Genomic DNA, 14,763 nt, shown 5'->3' on the forward strand with positions numbered 1-14,763 from the left:
GCCTTTAACACACTGAAGTGGGATCTAAAAAGTCACATGGGGAAGAATGCAACCAGTTCCCTTTCAAGGTCTTAAAGTACTGATGCTTCTCTTCAATTCCCACCCAGGTGGGTGATACAAGCATTACCAAAGAGACCCCTCTACCTGGCTAAGCTTTGCAGCCTGTTCTTTGCTCTCTCCCAAAGCAGCTGCTTTGAGAGTGCACAGACTTCATCATTTCCACTTTCTCTGTGGAAAGCCCCTTGTCATTCTCCACTCACAGCCTTGGCTGTAATTTCATCAGCCACAACTCTGAGGTCTGCCTTCTGACTTAAACCATAAAAGAAAAGAGAATTTTATACAGAGAAGTGAAAAATGACTCTGTTTTAAATCTCAGGTATGGAGATTAGGTGGCTATCTTTAAGTTTTCTACTTCCAATATTTTGGTCGTAATCCTTTTCTGCCCACAGGGTTAGAAAAAGTAGTACATGTCAACAGGAATGTGCTGATTACAGTGTCCAATTGTATAGCATTTATGGTCCACTACTCTACCTTATAAAGGTGGAGAAGTATCATGAAGATTGTTTTAAACAACAGACAGGGTACAAAAACAGCTGTAAATCATTAATTAGAGCATTCAATTACTAATCCCATCAGCCTCATTTAAAGCACACTGACTGTTGCATATCCAGTTAACGGTTGCTATGGAAAAATGAAAAAGCTTAAAGATATTTGACAGACAAATCTTTACCAGCCCAGCAGGGATTTCGATTGAATTGTTTAATTAGATTGTGACTTTACCTAAATTGAGCATTTAGTGTAATCCTCGCTAAAACCATGCAATGAAATTTTCCAAGGTTAAGCAGTCATCACTGTGTACGCTACTGTGCTAAATGATTTATTAAAAGTACTACACCACCTTGCTTCCCCAAGGAGAAGGCTGGCATACCCCTGTACACAGATTATCCAGGTTAAACCTTTTCAAAGTTGTCCGTGTCTGTAGCTATGCAAGGGCACACATGACCTTTGCCTTTTGCCTCCCTACCATTGCTCTCTTTCTCACCAGTCTTCTCTAGCACAACAGTGATTGTCTCCAAACAATCCTTCCAGCCTTTTATTTTCCTAGTAAATTATAACGCTAAGCATTGATTGCACTCCAAGTCTGCAATTAGATCTGTGCACACACCTCAGATCAGAGCTCATTTTGATTCAAATTCTGAAACTGCAGAATTATGAATTATGAAAACTGTTCTTAAACTGCTCTGAGAATCCGTATCTTAGTTATTATTTTTGATGTCTCTAGCAAATATTAAAAAAAAAGCTATTTGGATAATGTTTTTCTTTCTCTCATGAGCAGGAGAGAATGGCAGTAGCAATATAAATATTAGGTTGATTTTCTCATAAAATCAGTTGAGGAAGATAAGCCACATAAGCCTTTCTTAGAACATATAAACTAACATTTTTCATGACCTGCAGTATAAAAGGGCTTTACAGTGGGACTTTTATGTTTATAAAGGTTTCTACATTTTCATCTCTGCAAATAACTAGCTGACAAGGGTGGAAGATGGACCAGAAATTTCAACTGTTCCACATTTCTACATCTAGAAAACTACACCGTAGAAGAATATTTCTTATTTTATTTTTTGTTAATATGGCACAGTTGTCATGCTATGACAGCTAATAACACAGTTAATGTGACAAAGTGATTCTCAGAATGTGATTAACTCATTCTTTTCCCATCAACCCAGGAAAAAAAAAAAAAAAAAAAAAAAGTCAGCTTCCATCTGAACAGAAGTAGTGGAAATAAAGCAAAGCAAAGAACTTTTGTAGGAGCCCATTCATGCTTAAATTTTGCTTATTGAGCTGTGGGTCAGCAGACTCGAGATAGAGGTGTTTCACACCCAGGTATCAGTCACACTGAGTTTCTCTGCAGTAACTGAGGTGGAGACCAGAGTCTCTCTCTCTCAAGCAAGGTTGAGAGTTTCCACAGCAACAGCTTCTCCCTCTGAAAGGTTCAGTGATCCCTTGCGCCCAAGAAATCTCAGCAGCACTGCATAACAGGAACCCGTTCACAGCGTCATGACCACTCGCAACATCTGGTTCCTGCAAATGCCTTTTAAACCCACAGCTACCACACTCCATTCCCCCAGCACCAATCCTTACAGGTCTTCAAAAGGTTAAATCAACTAGTGAGGCTTGGCAAATATTTTGGTAGTATGTGGATATATCCGCTCGTCTTCCTTCTTCGTGTAATTGTGAATATCATTGTCATTGAGTTTTTTCAATACTTTACTGAAAAGGACAGTTAAACCACTAACTAACCTTAACCCGAGGCAAAACAAATAGGCATAGCAGTAGGTGAAGAGAAGCACTCTGGAGAATAATTTTCTGAATAATATCTCTCATTACTGAAGACATTTGCTCTCAAATTATTGCACAACTTGGAGATGTTTTGTAGCTCTCTGGCACTGCTAGTACACTTCAGTTGTTCTGGTCTCCTGGTTGCACTGTTTCCTGGCATTATTATTGCCTGTTCAGTGACTTTCAGACTATTTGACCATTACAGTTCATTATATACACGGAATCATACCTTGAGAAAGCTCCAACTGCTATAAAGCCCAGACATCCAGCAACACATCCGCTTTGTCCACTTCCCTGTATTATCTCACTATTATTTGAGTCTAGAATCCAGCTTGGAGTCCCTGATCTCGAAATGAAAGCCCTTCTCGAGCAGGAATACTGTCTTTCCCTCCTTCTACCCATCACGATTAGGCTCTAAAGTGGCGTAACGGGTGCTCTTTGGTCAGGCTCAGCTAGGCTACGGAATGCATTTCTGCAGTCCTCAGCACTTCTATGACTATTATCTGAACTCATTTTTTCAGTATACAGAAAGAAAGACAAATTCTTCAGGAGTACATCCAAATGCAAGTGTGCATTATACCTATGTGCAACTAAACACCAATCCTGCTGAACTAGAATTTACTTACCATGCAAGCTAAGAAGGATTAAAAAGAGAAAAGAATATGTAATTTCATAGTCATAAATAATTTCAGAGCTCTTCCTCTTAAGCTGGAGTCAGGGAATACTGCTTGTCAGAAAGAACTGGTCAGACTACATAAGTAAACAGCTTAAATGAGCAGAAGACATCATTCTTCTCTACAGCTTCTCCTCCTGGGGGATATGGCTATTTCACACTGGGAAGTGGAACCAGTGGATTTTCTTTTTCACCTGCCTGTGTACCAGGGAGAACTTTATAATTTCGTCCTTTACTCACTTGCCTCGTACCTGTCTCCAAGATTCTTATCTTTTCTCCCTTGTGAAAAGTATAGTAAACAGTAGCTTTTTTGCAATGTTTCTAGGATTTGAGGATCTGTAGCTTAAATCCTTAAGTCTCTTTAGGCGCTGTAATCCCAAGCTCTGTGCTTTTCGCCTGCTTTCTCAGAAAACTATATCATCAACAATAATTTTTCTTGAAGTTAGGCAGCTTACAAATATTAGTGCCCTGGGTAACTTAGACAAGATATGATTACATGATCATAGCTACTATATCTGAATACAACCAGGACACAAGGAGTAAAAACTTGGTGCTGGTTAAGTATATACCCCAAGCATTTTCTCAGTCATCATGACCAACTTTATAATTACAAACTGGCAGAGCATTAACGACCTGCAGGGTTAGTGGTAAATGCAGATGAACACAAGCTTTGAAGATGCCTATGGCATGCTCAGACCTGCAGAATGGTACCCATATGGCTATAAAGATGTAAGATGATATATCTCTGTAGGTTGATGTTCATCAGCCATAGAATAGGATAGCTGGAATTCACAAGCTGAGGATTTTCTTTAGAGCAGTCTTTTTTCAATGCCTATAAGAAATACAAATTCTCCTGTGGCTGCAATGGCCTGTAATTATCATATCTCTTGGATCATGCCCCAGCAATGTTGTACAGCTACTCATAGCTTTCATGTCAACACTTGGGCTGAAAATTAAATTAATATGGCTAACTATATGACAAGAGATCCTCTCTGCTCTCTGCTACTCCTTGGAAAGAAAACATCTCATGCTTTGATTCAGGATACAAGATTAGAGTTTTGAGAGCTGGAACTCTTTTTTCCTCTTCATCTATAGGACATACATCTGGTTCCCGTGACCAACTTCATCCTGAGGTACAAATGATCAGGTTCACTGCAAAGTGTGTTCCCTCATGAGTGCTCTGTTGTAGTCCATAGTTTCAGTCAAAGCTGCTAGAAATAATATCCACAAATGCAAGAGAAACCTGCCATACATTAAGTTTGTGCTGAAGATTTCATTTCACTGTGATGAACTAATAAAAACACTGCTTTGATTTCTTTGAATTTTAGCATTCTGGTGATATTTCAGTCTGACACTTTTGACCCCTAGCGATCAAGAGTACTCTTTAACGCAGACATTGGGGGCAGGTTTAGTCCTCCCTGCCCCTTTGGAAGCTCAAATTATTAAAGAGGGGCCAGAGAGTTATGGTTGTCAGATATTCTGCGTAATAAGGTATTCTCATATTTCAGCTTGTGTCCCACACTGGATTATTCTTAAAAGTCAGTCATATGGCTAAATTCAGTATGGCATGCAAAAGCTAGAAATTTCCTGTCCAGGCCTTTATAAACGTGAACTTTTTTCTGTTAACAATTTCAGTTCACTTAATATTAGTAACCCACAGAAATCTCTTTTACCTCACTAATCCTTATGGGTGTTAAATAGTTCATATTTGTAGGCATTAGGTGTATTTAGATTTTTTACCTTTTCAAATGTATGAATACAAGTTATTTACTGCACAGTCTGCACAACTGCATTAGTTGTTAGCACTGACATGATATTAAACTGCTTTTGAATATCTGAAATAAAATTCTTCCACAAATTCAGCAGACGTCTAAAGCACTACTACAACCTGTAGAAATGCATTTTGTCGGAAAGTAGTAAAATATCCTTTAATTTGTCTGTATTTATTGAGTTTTTTGTTTGGCACATCTTATTACAGCATATGAATGATTTATATTAAGTTTTAGAAAGATATATACAAACAAAAGTCATTCAGCTATCCAATAAAATAATTATGCATCAACCACTTTATTAATCTCATTCTACTAAATATTTTTTTCTTTTTGATATTGTATTTGTAAGTAGTGATAATACATGAATGTTTTATTAATATATTGCTGCATAATTAGTTATGAAAAGCTATCATGTATAATAACTGATAAATAACATATTAAAATATAAAAGTAAAAAAGTAATAAATGTAAAATGTAATAAAAAGCATAAAATGTAAAGAAGTAAAAATAACATTTAAAAAAATTAAAAATACAAATTGCAGCCCAGAGGCATAGATACATCTCAGTAGCATTCAGTTCACCTTCACACAGCTAAGCTTCTTTGACTGTTCAGTCACATAAAGACACTAGTCAAGGTGTAGTCGACCAAAACTATTTGGAAGGCCCAGCTGGCTTGCTAAAGGAGACCATTTCCCCACCTCTAATCTCCACAGCCAATGAAGAGCTAGATAAAATCAGTAACACTTGCACTTACTTTGCATGGCCTATGGCTGTTTTGACACTTCAGGGTATCACAGCAAACATTTGCATACTGGAAAACTGGGTACTCTTTATCACCCTGGCAACTGTAAGTGTGCCAGCGGATTTACACCAGATTAAAAGCTGAAAAGAGCCTTCTGTCCCTATGTGGGCAGACTTTAGCATCAGTGTGTTTGACCAGTTCTCACATACTTAATAGAGCAGAATAATGATTTATTTTATAGGTCTGCTACGCTTGCTAAAACGTCTCATTACATGGAGTATATACAAATACACAAGAGGTGCACAGAGATGCTGGTGTACTCTCAGTTTTAGGTATTCTCGGTTGTGTGGTTCTTTATTTCTGTACTTGATCTTGTCAGTGGCTTACCTTTGATATACAGCACAGTCAATTCATAAATTTATCATGTTTCCTTTATTTAATACCTTTGTTAAGCTGAAAATTAATGCCAGCCACCTGAAGGCATGCTTCCAGAAGGTAAATAATAAAAACATTTTTCATACCACTGCTTGCATGGCTTCCTTGGCTGTGGCACCATTTATTTTTCAGTGCAGTCCAGTGGTTTTAGACAATTTTGTTACTGTATTTTTACTATCACTTAGAAGTTGAGCTTTTGGTACAAGCGATTTGATGTTCACTCTACAAAAAGCAACTTTTGGTCTATACAAGAGTTACTGCACATCTGGCAGCCAAAATAGTAAGTTTCTGTTTGACAACGAAATTCAACATTTTGAAATATTGGGACAAAACTGGGACAAAATCTATACATACTCATGCTTTCCAAATGTTTTACAAAACAGAAGTCCCAGTGGTGGTTCATTTCACAAACACTGAAACAAATCTGAACAAGAGCCACCAAATGTAGCTGGTGGAGTGTCACCTATCCTAAATACACTGCTGTCCGCAGACTTCCTTGTTACTTACCGTGCCCACCATGCCCAAAGCTCACAAAGAGCTGCAGCCCTCTTACCATGCTGGAGTCTTGAATTTAGATATCCAAACTATTACTTATCATTTGAGCCATATGAAATGACACCTTGCAGTTTCTTGTGTCTGTTCAGCATAGGAGCAGGAAAGTTATGTGGTTACATACTTATACATGCATGTGCTTTGGAAACAGGATCCTCCCACTGGCAGCCTTATGGCTTGCAAAATGCTGGTTGCAACAGAATTCCTTACGGACACAGTTTACCTTGAAACGTTGTCCTAATAACCAGCCAGCTCTTCTTTGTTTCACAGCCAGGGGTTCATCACTGAAGCATTTCCCTCTGCCTTCCCTGTAACCTGGTGCAGTTGCAATTACTGATTACTACACACGCCTTCCTCTAGTTACTTTTCCCACTTGCCCTGCGTTGGTTAGCTCCTTGTCTGGGGCCGCGGGTCACTGAGGCTTTGAGCTCTGCTTCCAGTCGTAATGAGCATGGTTCCATAACACCTTTCGCTGGAAACTGAATAGAATATACAATATACAGGTAGTTGCACATAAGAGTAAATAACCTCCCTCTAAATATTGTTAGCATTGATGGTGTAGAATTTTCCACCGTATGTCTTGATGTAAGTTGCATCAAACTGTATGAGTTAAATGAGTTTCAGTCTTTTACCAGCTGAAATGAAAACTGTCTCATGTCCCTCCATAAATTATAATTTGAAATCTGAAATATACTTACAACATAAATGCAGGGACCAGAGTACACCATGACTCTATCATTCAAATTCTTTCCTTCTGTAGCTTGCCTATAAGCAAGATAAGACTTTTCTTATTGCTTATTCAAAATGCAAATTGTAACAAATAAATAGCCTCTCTTTATTTGCCTTTTAGATAAGTAATACCTGGAAGATGTCGCAATGCTCATGAGAAACCAAGAACTTTTAAAAGGAAAAGCACACTCTTCTAGGCCAAAGAATGGACAAAGACTAGGAACATGACTTTTTATTCAATATTCCACTTCCAGTAAAAAAATATTGACACAACAGTGGTGCAGGACTGCAGGCTTAAAGCTAGATAATATATGTATGAAAACTGATGGGAAAAAAATGATGACAATAACTATCTTTTTAAGGGCATGAAACAAAGCTAATCAGGTGATTTCACTGTTTTCTAGGGAGACATTCATAATCAATATTTCCCTTTTCATGCCCATTCCAGTAAGTGAGCAAGCTGGAGAACAGTGATTTATGTTATAACAAGTATTTAATTTCATAGCTGCAATAAAGTAGCGGCAGGGGAAGGAAAGACAGCACTTTCTTTCAAACTCCTTGGAAAGGACTTTCCTCAAGTCCCAGGTGAGATGCCAAGAGCAGTTGCCACCTCCATGTTTGGAACTGGCAGGAGGTGGGAGGGACGGTGATGGTGATGCAGCACCGGAGCTGCACAACGCAGCAACACAGCCCGCTGGCCGTGGAGGCTAATTTCAGCAGCGAGCCAGCCCTGGCCCCCTCATCTTTAGAAACTGGTGACTTCGTAGCTCAGCTGACTCGTTTGGGTGACCGTGGGGCGGTGGGTGGCGAGGCCAGGGTGAGCGGCGAGTTTGGTGCCTGTTGCAGGTATATTTTCACCTGGGAGTTGTGGGCAGCATGGTCCACTTGGGCCATGGGTCGGACCAGAGCAAAGTACCTATTGCCTGTCATTAGCTTCGCGTAGCATATCGTTCCCTATCTCAATCTGGCAGACAGTGCTGGAGGATTATAAATCTTATTAATAGCCTGGAGAGTTATTATTGCTTACCTGGTGAGAATTTTTCATTTGGCACCACTGAAAGGGCAGCCAGGTGCTGCAGAGCCCTGGGAGGCAGCGGCAACTTTGCCCAAAACGTGGCAGCTGAGGAAGGGCTAACCACTAGACCCAGGATTACCTTTTGATGCTTTCATAGCCATGTTGCTATGAAAGCTTTCTCTTTTTTTTTTTTTTTTTTAGGTTTATTGCGCTGTTGAGGTTATCAGGTGATTTCCTTCTTGTTGGCCTTTGAGTGATACTCATGTAAATACAAAATTCAAAATAGAGTTTTACATTTTTATCTGATTTGACTATATGCAACTGAAACGTCTCAGTAATGTAGTCCTTGCTGTTAAAAGGATGGTACACTTCAAACTAAAGCAAAAGAAATGGAATGGTCTAAGGGCAGGATGGAACTCAAAGATCAAAACACCATGCTGTCCTGTATATTTGCTAATGTGCTCCCAATTCAAAACATACTATCTGATTTCAGCCATGCGTTGCTGGAAAATGCACTGTGTGGGTAAGTTTTTATTGCTTACTCTGAAATTGCAAGGCACATTTTCTGCTAAAGAAGACACCTTCCATTCTAAGGTTGATATCACCCCAGTGTTTTCAGTACTTTTCTGTTCAGCTAATATCAATTTGCTTTAAAAACGAAATAGTCTATACACAGTGCCACATACATGTATAGAATGTGTTTTGAGAAACCTCTGTGGAAGCTGAGAACTGAAATAGCAAGCATGCAGGATTAAGTAGAAGCTATTTTCTTTAATCCTACTAATAGGAAGCTGACAGCTTTCACAAAACAAGTCTTTAGTTATATTTCATATTTGTGCAGAAGACAAGTGTAAATGAACTAGCTCTTTAAAAGTCAATCCATTTTTTAGTCAACCTCTCAGTGTTTTGATGTTCCAGTAAAATACTATATTTCTGGATGTTTAGAAGAGCAATTTTTGTGCCTGAGAAATCATGTGCAACTTCAGAAGCATCCTGAAGACACTACAGTTCCCCAAATTTTTCCTTTTTTTTGCTCTTTGAGACTTTCATCTCATTCATATTTCCTCCACACATACAAAAAAAATTTTGCTAGGGAAGTAGTGCTTATTACTGGTGCTGCAAATGAGATTAGAAGGCAGATTGCCTTAAATTTTGCTCCTTTGGGAGCAACCTTGGTTCTCTGGGACATTGATGAAGAAGGTAACAAAGACACAAGCAGATTAACCCAAGAAAATGGAGCCAAAAGAGTGTTTGCCTACCAGTATGACTGCAGCAATAGAGGTCTATGAACAGGCAGAAGAGGTAACTTATGGCTTCTTGCTTCTGATTTGGCTTCTTGCTCCTGACTTTTGTTTGCTTATAATAGTCTACCTGTTGATTTTTTTTTTCAAAGATGAAATTTTAGTAACCATACTATCCATTTCAGGGAAGTAATCGTGTCGGGCATTTTTTTCTCTTTTTGACACATATTATCTAGTTGAAACTTAAATTATTTTTACTATTAAATAACTGGGTATAATCTGTGCTATGGAAACTGATACATTTCATTTCTTCATTGAAATAAAGTAACTTCTTACGTGGTAGACGTTAGCTCCATATATTGGCTTGCTGGGCTTTAAAATTTCTGTAAGATACCAAGAAACAAAAAAAGAGAGGATAGTTCCCTCTTCTCAGCTGTTTGTTTAGAAAAATGTAGTTCCATAGTGGTGATGTGGGGTATTATGGTTTCAGAAATGCAGCCAGGAGGCAAACTTCATAGTGATGCAACTTCATTTTATTTTTTGGTCAATACAGCTGGAAGATACAGTGGAAAAGAATTCCAATTTAAATTAGACTCTTGCCATGCTAATGTGCTTTGTAAACTATTATATTTCTCTTCTGTCATCAGAGCCCAGCCTCTGGACTGTGTTCTAACATTATTAATTCTTACCTGTCCTTAAGCAGTCAGTGTACTGCCTGAGAACATTTATGAGGATAAACTCATATACAATTTATAGTCACTTATTCTTCTATTCTGCCCAAGGATAATAAATTCTTATTTTGTTAAATTCTCAGTATATGTACGTATGTACATGATTCACAAGTCACATCTTTGACATTCTTTATCTAAAGGCGTATATCACAGAAATTGGCTAAAATGTTTCATCATATGTGAATGACAGAATCACAGAATGGTTGAGGTTGATAGCTTGTTTTGGTATTGCTTGGTATTGCTTTAAAAAAAAGTTTACTTTTTTTATGAGTGGTCAGATGTACTCTTTGTTTTGCGGTTACTGTTTACAGTTTTAACCCAAACCAATTCATTACTTCTGAACATGGATATGAAAGTTTGAAATCAATGTATTTTATCAGGAAATGTTCCTGATGGGAAGTACTTCTGAAGAGTAGATTGGATTCAATATCTGCAAGAGTTTGGGACTGCAATTCTCATGCTTGCAGTCAACAAGGTATTATTTTACTCTTATCTTTTAGCAGCATTTGGGACATAACCAAATGAAATAAGTGGAAAAATTTCCTGTTGGGGCCATTAGTGAAAGACTTACTAGTTGGACCATGCAGACAAGGATATGTATTGCAATAGCATGCCTGAGAGCAGAGACAAGTTGCTGAATGTCCTGGCCTGTATTGACCCAATACACAGTGTCCAAGGAGGACAATCTTTAACAATTATTTGTCTAGTACAGATCACATAACCTTCACAGTGTAAGTCACTGACTACTACTCCTACTATTTTAGCCTGTGAAAAGAATCTCAATAATTTCAACATTCTTAATATCAGTTATTATTTCTCAATCAAATAAAAATTGAATTCGATCAGTACTTCCAATGTGACACAATTTTCATTTGGAATGACACTATAAATCAAATGGCATATATTCTGGAGCCCTCTTCTTGCAAGACAAAACTACTTCAGAATTTACCAAGATCAAATCTCTTAAAAAAATAACACTATCTCCCTATTCCCATGAAGCTATTTACTTCTTGCAAAAACATATACCAAAATTATTAGTTTAAGCTCAGATGTGTAAATTCTCTGTTAGACTTTTCTGTTATGTTGAATGTTTGGGAATGATTTGTTTGTTCTTAGCTTAACAGAATCTCAAAATGTTTCTGTTGTGCATTCAAGTCATTCTCGATCTCCAAATGCATTAACTGATTCATCCAAAAAAGGAATATTGAAATCTCCGTCTGTAGAATTTGCTCTGTCCTTATTAGCAGAGAGTATTCTAAATTATAAAGACTGACCTATAAGCAGAAATTTGAAGAGCTGTTTCATACTCATGAGCTGGTGTAAAGGTGTTAAAACATTGTTAATTCTAACAACATCTTGCATGAATTGAATAGTTATTTGGTTTTACTTGGTATATTTGCTGCAGAGAAATTTAGATTTCCTGTAAGGGAAGCTTGCTTTCTAGGAAGCAAGTCAGAGTACTGAAACACCTAAGGAAGAGGTTTTAGAACAAACTGATGAAGGGAATAGTAACAAATTTTCAGGACAAAAGAGAATTCTGGGAATTCTATAGGAAGTCGAATATGGAACTGATGAACTATAAATGCATGGGTGACCTATTGTTATAACAGGTTACCATGTCCAAGGAACAAGTGGTAGCAAATATGCCAATTTTTAAAAGTGCTTGAGAGGACACCACGAAACTACAAACTATCACAGAGAAAATTGGCAGAAGCTATAATAAAGAGCAGAATTAATAAATGTCTGGAGAAATACTTAATGGAGAATGACTAGCTTGAAGTCACAGCTTTTGGGGTAGTGAGTAAAAAGCGTGAATGAAGGCAAACAGAGTAAAACGCTGCTGATCGGGAAGCTAAGTTGTCATGTGAAGAAAGGGAGGATCCTCATATGGATCAGCCAAGCAGTTAAAAGGTGCAAGCCAGGAGAAACTATGTATATATGTATTCTCCAACAGAAGAGTTAGGTATTCCTGCCACACTCAGTCTAGATTTGGTTTCATTTGTGCAAGATGGTGCTAATATCTGAGCTCTGCTTGCCTATGACTGCCTGACACAGCTGGAGGATCGTCAGAACAATCTTCACTAAGCACTGAGGTTCCCTGAGAGAGCCAAAGCAAGGTCAGATGATGGGGCATCAGCACCAACCACCTATTTATGCACTATGCCAGACTCTGTCTTTTTATATTTTTTATAATCACTCTATAATCTATGAGACACCAAGTAACTACTTGCCTCTGGTACAGAAATTTCTGCAGTGAGCCTGATTCCTAATGCTGTAGATAAATCTCAGCCATGCGCTTTAATCAAACCCAAAGCATAGAGCAGAATCTCATCATATCAAGCCCAGGCAAAGTTAATTGCGATTTTACTTTTCTTTCTAAGTGATGTCATCTGTATGTTTCATGGTAAATGCATATGTTCCCAAAGCACTTGAATTATCCAGCTATGCTGGATCTTTTGCTGTTCCATATATTCATAAACGGTCTGGAAAAAGGGTGGAGCAGGAATGCAGTAGAGTTTGTAGGTAGCATAGCAGTAGTTTTAGTGAAGTAAAATTAAAGTTGCAAGAGTGTTGTCTGACACCATTTGCATCATAATAGGCAATAAAACGGCAGATTAAATTAAAGGTTTATAAATTCAAAATAGTATATATAGCAAAAGAGTAACACAAATTATATCTATATCATGATAGCCTCTAAATTGGAGACAGATCTTAGAGACATCTCAATTAGTTCAAAGAAAGTATTTGTTGAAATTGTCCAAAAAAGCAAATCAAATGTTATAAACTGTTAGGAAAGGAATCAAGCACAAAGCCAAAAAAATCCTTATGCAGGTATAGTCCTTCATAGTATGTTCAGATCTTCAGTACGGAAGAAAATTCTGCTCTCTATCATAAAATAACAATAAAAAGAAGAAACTAGATAAGTTACAAAAGAAAAACATTAAGAATTACCACAAATATGAAAAGCTTCCATACATAGAGATTTTTACTCAAAAGAGAGGCAACTGAAGCGGGTTGTGGTACAGACAGATGAGATCGTAAGTATCATGGAGACGATAACTAAGGAATAAGTACAGCTTCCCATGATACAAGAACTATGGGGCAAAAAAAATGTTCAGATGACAAAGTTAAAACATGTCCACAGTGCGCACTTACACTTTGTAACTCATTACCATAGGCTGTTACAGAAACATAAAGTATCTGGAGTTCAGGAAGTAATTAGACAAATTCTTGGAGGAAAAGGGGAAAAAAACAATCACAATGTATTGAACACAAAGATGTAGATAGAATATCTGGCTCAGGAAGTTCCTAAGCTGTAGCATGTGAAAAGCCAAGAGTTACACTGGATCAGTGTATCCTCACCGGATCAGTGTCCTTGTCTTTTTTCACTGCTCTCCACCATGAGAGCTCTGGGGCTTGACAGACCTCTGATCTGACACAGCAGAGCAGTTCTTAGACACTTACATGTCTCGTAAATAACCGCAAATGTTTGTGTAAATGTAGACCGTATCACTAAACATTTTACAAATGAAGCACAAGAGGAAAGGATGCCTTCTAACACTTTCTGTTTGTCCTTTTCTTATTTAGATTAGGAAAGACTCTAGTTAGTATTCTAGCGAATATACAGGTTTACTGCTTGGGAAAACCTTAAGAGTTACCCTCATGTCTCAAGTCTGGGTAAGGTATTTTTTTTTTCTCTCTCTCCTGGATACCTGAGATGTACAGGCAACTATTTTAATGTGAAAATCCTCAAAATGGTTGTTCTTGCCCCCCCCCCCCATATCTGCTGCTTATATGCCTGAGTGAGCAGCCTGAATTGGAGAGAAATGCAGCATTGCAACTCCCTTGCTAAGTGACCCCTCCTGATGGAAATTATTACAAATAAGGAACTGTTTCAGCTAAACGTTGTTCCAAACCCTTGAAGCAAAGGAGCTAGGGGGCAGGTTCTTCAGACAGGTCTGAAGAGACATAGGGCAGGATGACAGGGACTGTAACTGTGGGCTCCCAACCAAAAGACTGTACTAGGCACACAGATCCAAAGGCATTGTAGCACTTCTCAGCTGCTGAGAAAGGTTTGTAGTTATTCTATCTTTTTTTCTCTTCCTTTTCATAAAATACTAGCATCTTCCACATACAATCAGTATCACGCACAGTGGTGGTTCAAGAGCCCAGAATTATCAGTGAGTTAGGTTTATAACAAATAGAGTCTGTTGCCGGCTGAAGTCTCCTCGATGTGTTGACTTCTAGCTCCCTCTTGTGTATCAAATGTCTAGTAATAGAGGGCTCCTAATGTGAGGAATTATGAGGCAGAGAAAATAAAAATTTTGTTTCTTTTAATGAAGCTGGATTTTAGTGATGACAGCTCTTCAGAGAGAGAGTTGTGGCTCTAATGCTGTCTTTTGATTATAAATTCTTACAGAGGCGGAAGATTAGTTTGACTTCTTGGGTGATGAAGGTCTAGAAAGTAAATCAGTTTATAAAACCTAGTTTTGAATGCAACATTTTTAAGGCATGTCTCATTTTAATGTTTTG

This window comes from Rhea americana, unplaced genomic scaffold (assembly GCF_003343005.1).
Source record: "Rhea americana isolate MKP2758 unplaced genomic scaffold, rheAme1 scaffold_39, whole genome shotgun sequence".
NCBI lineage: Eukaryota > Metazoa > Chordata > Aves > Rheiformes > Rheidae > Rhea > Rhea americana.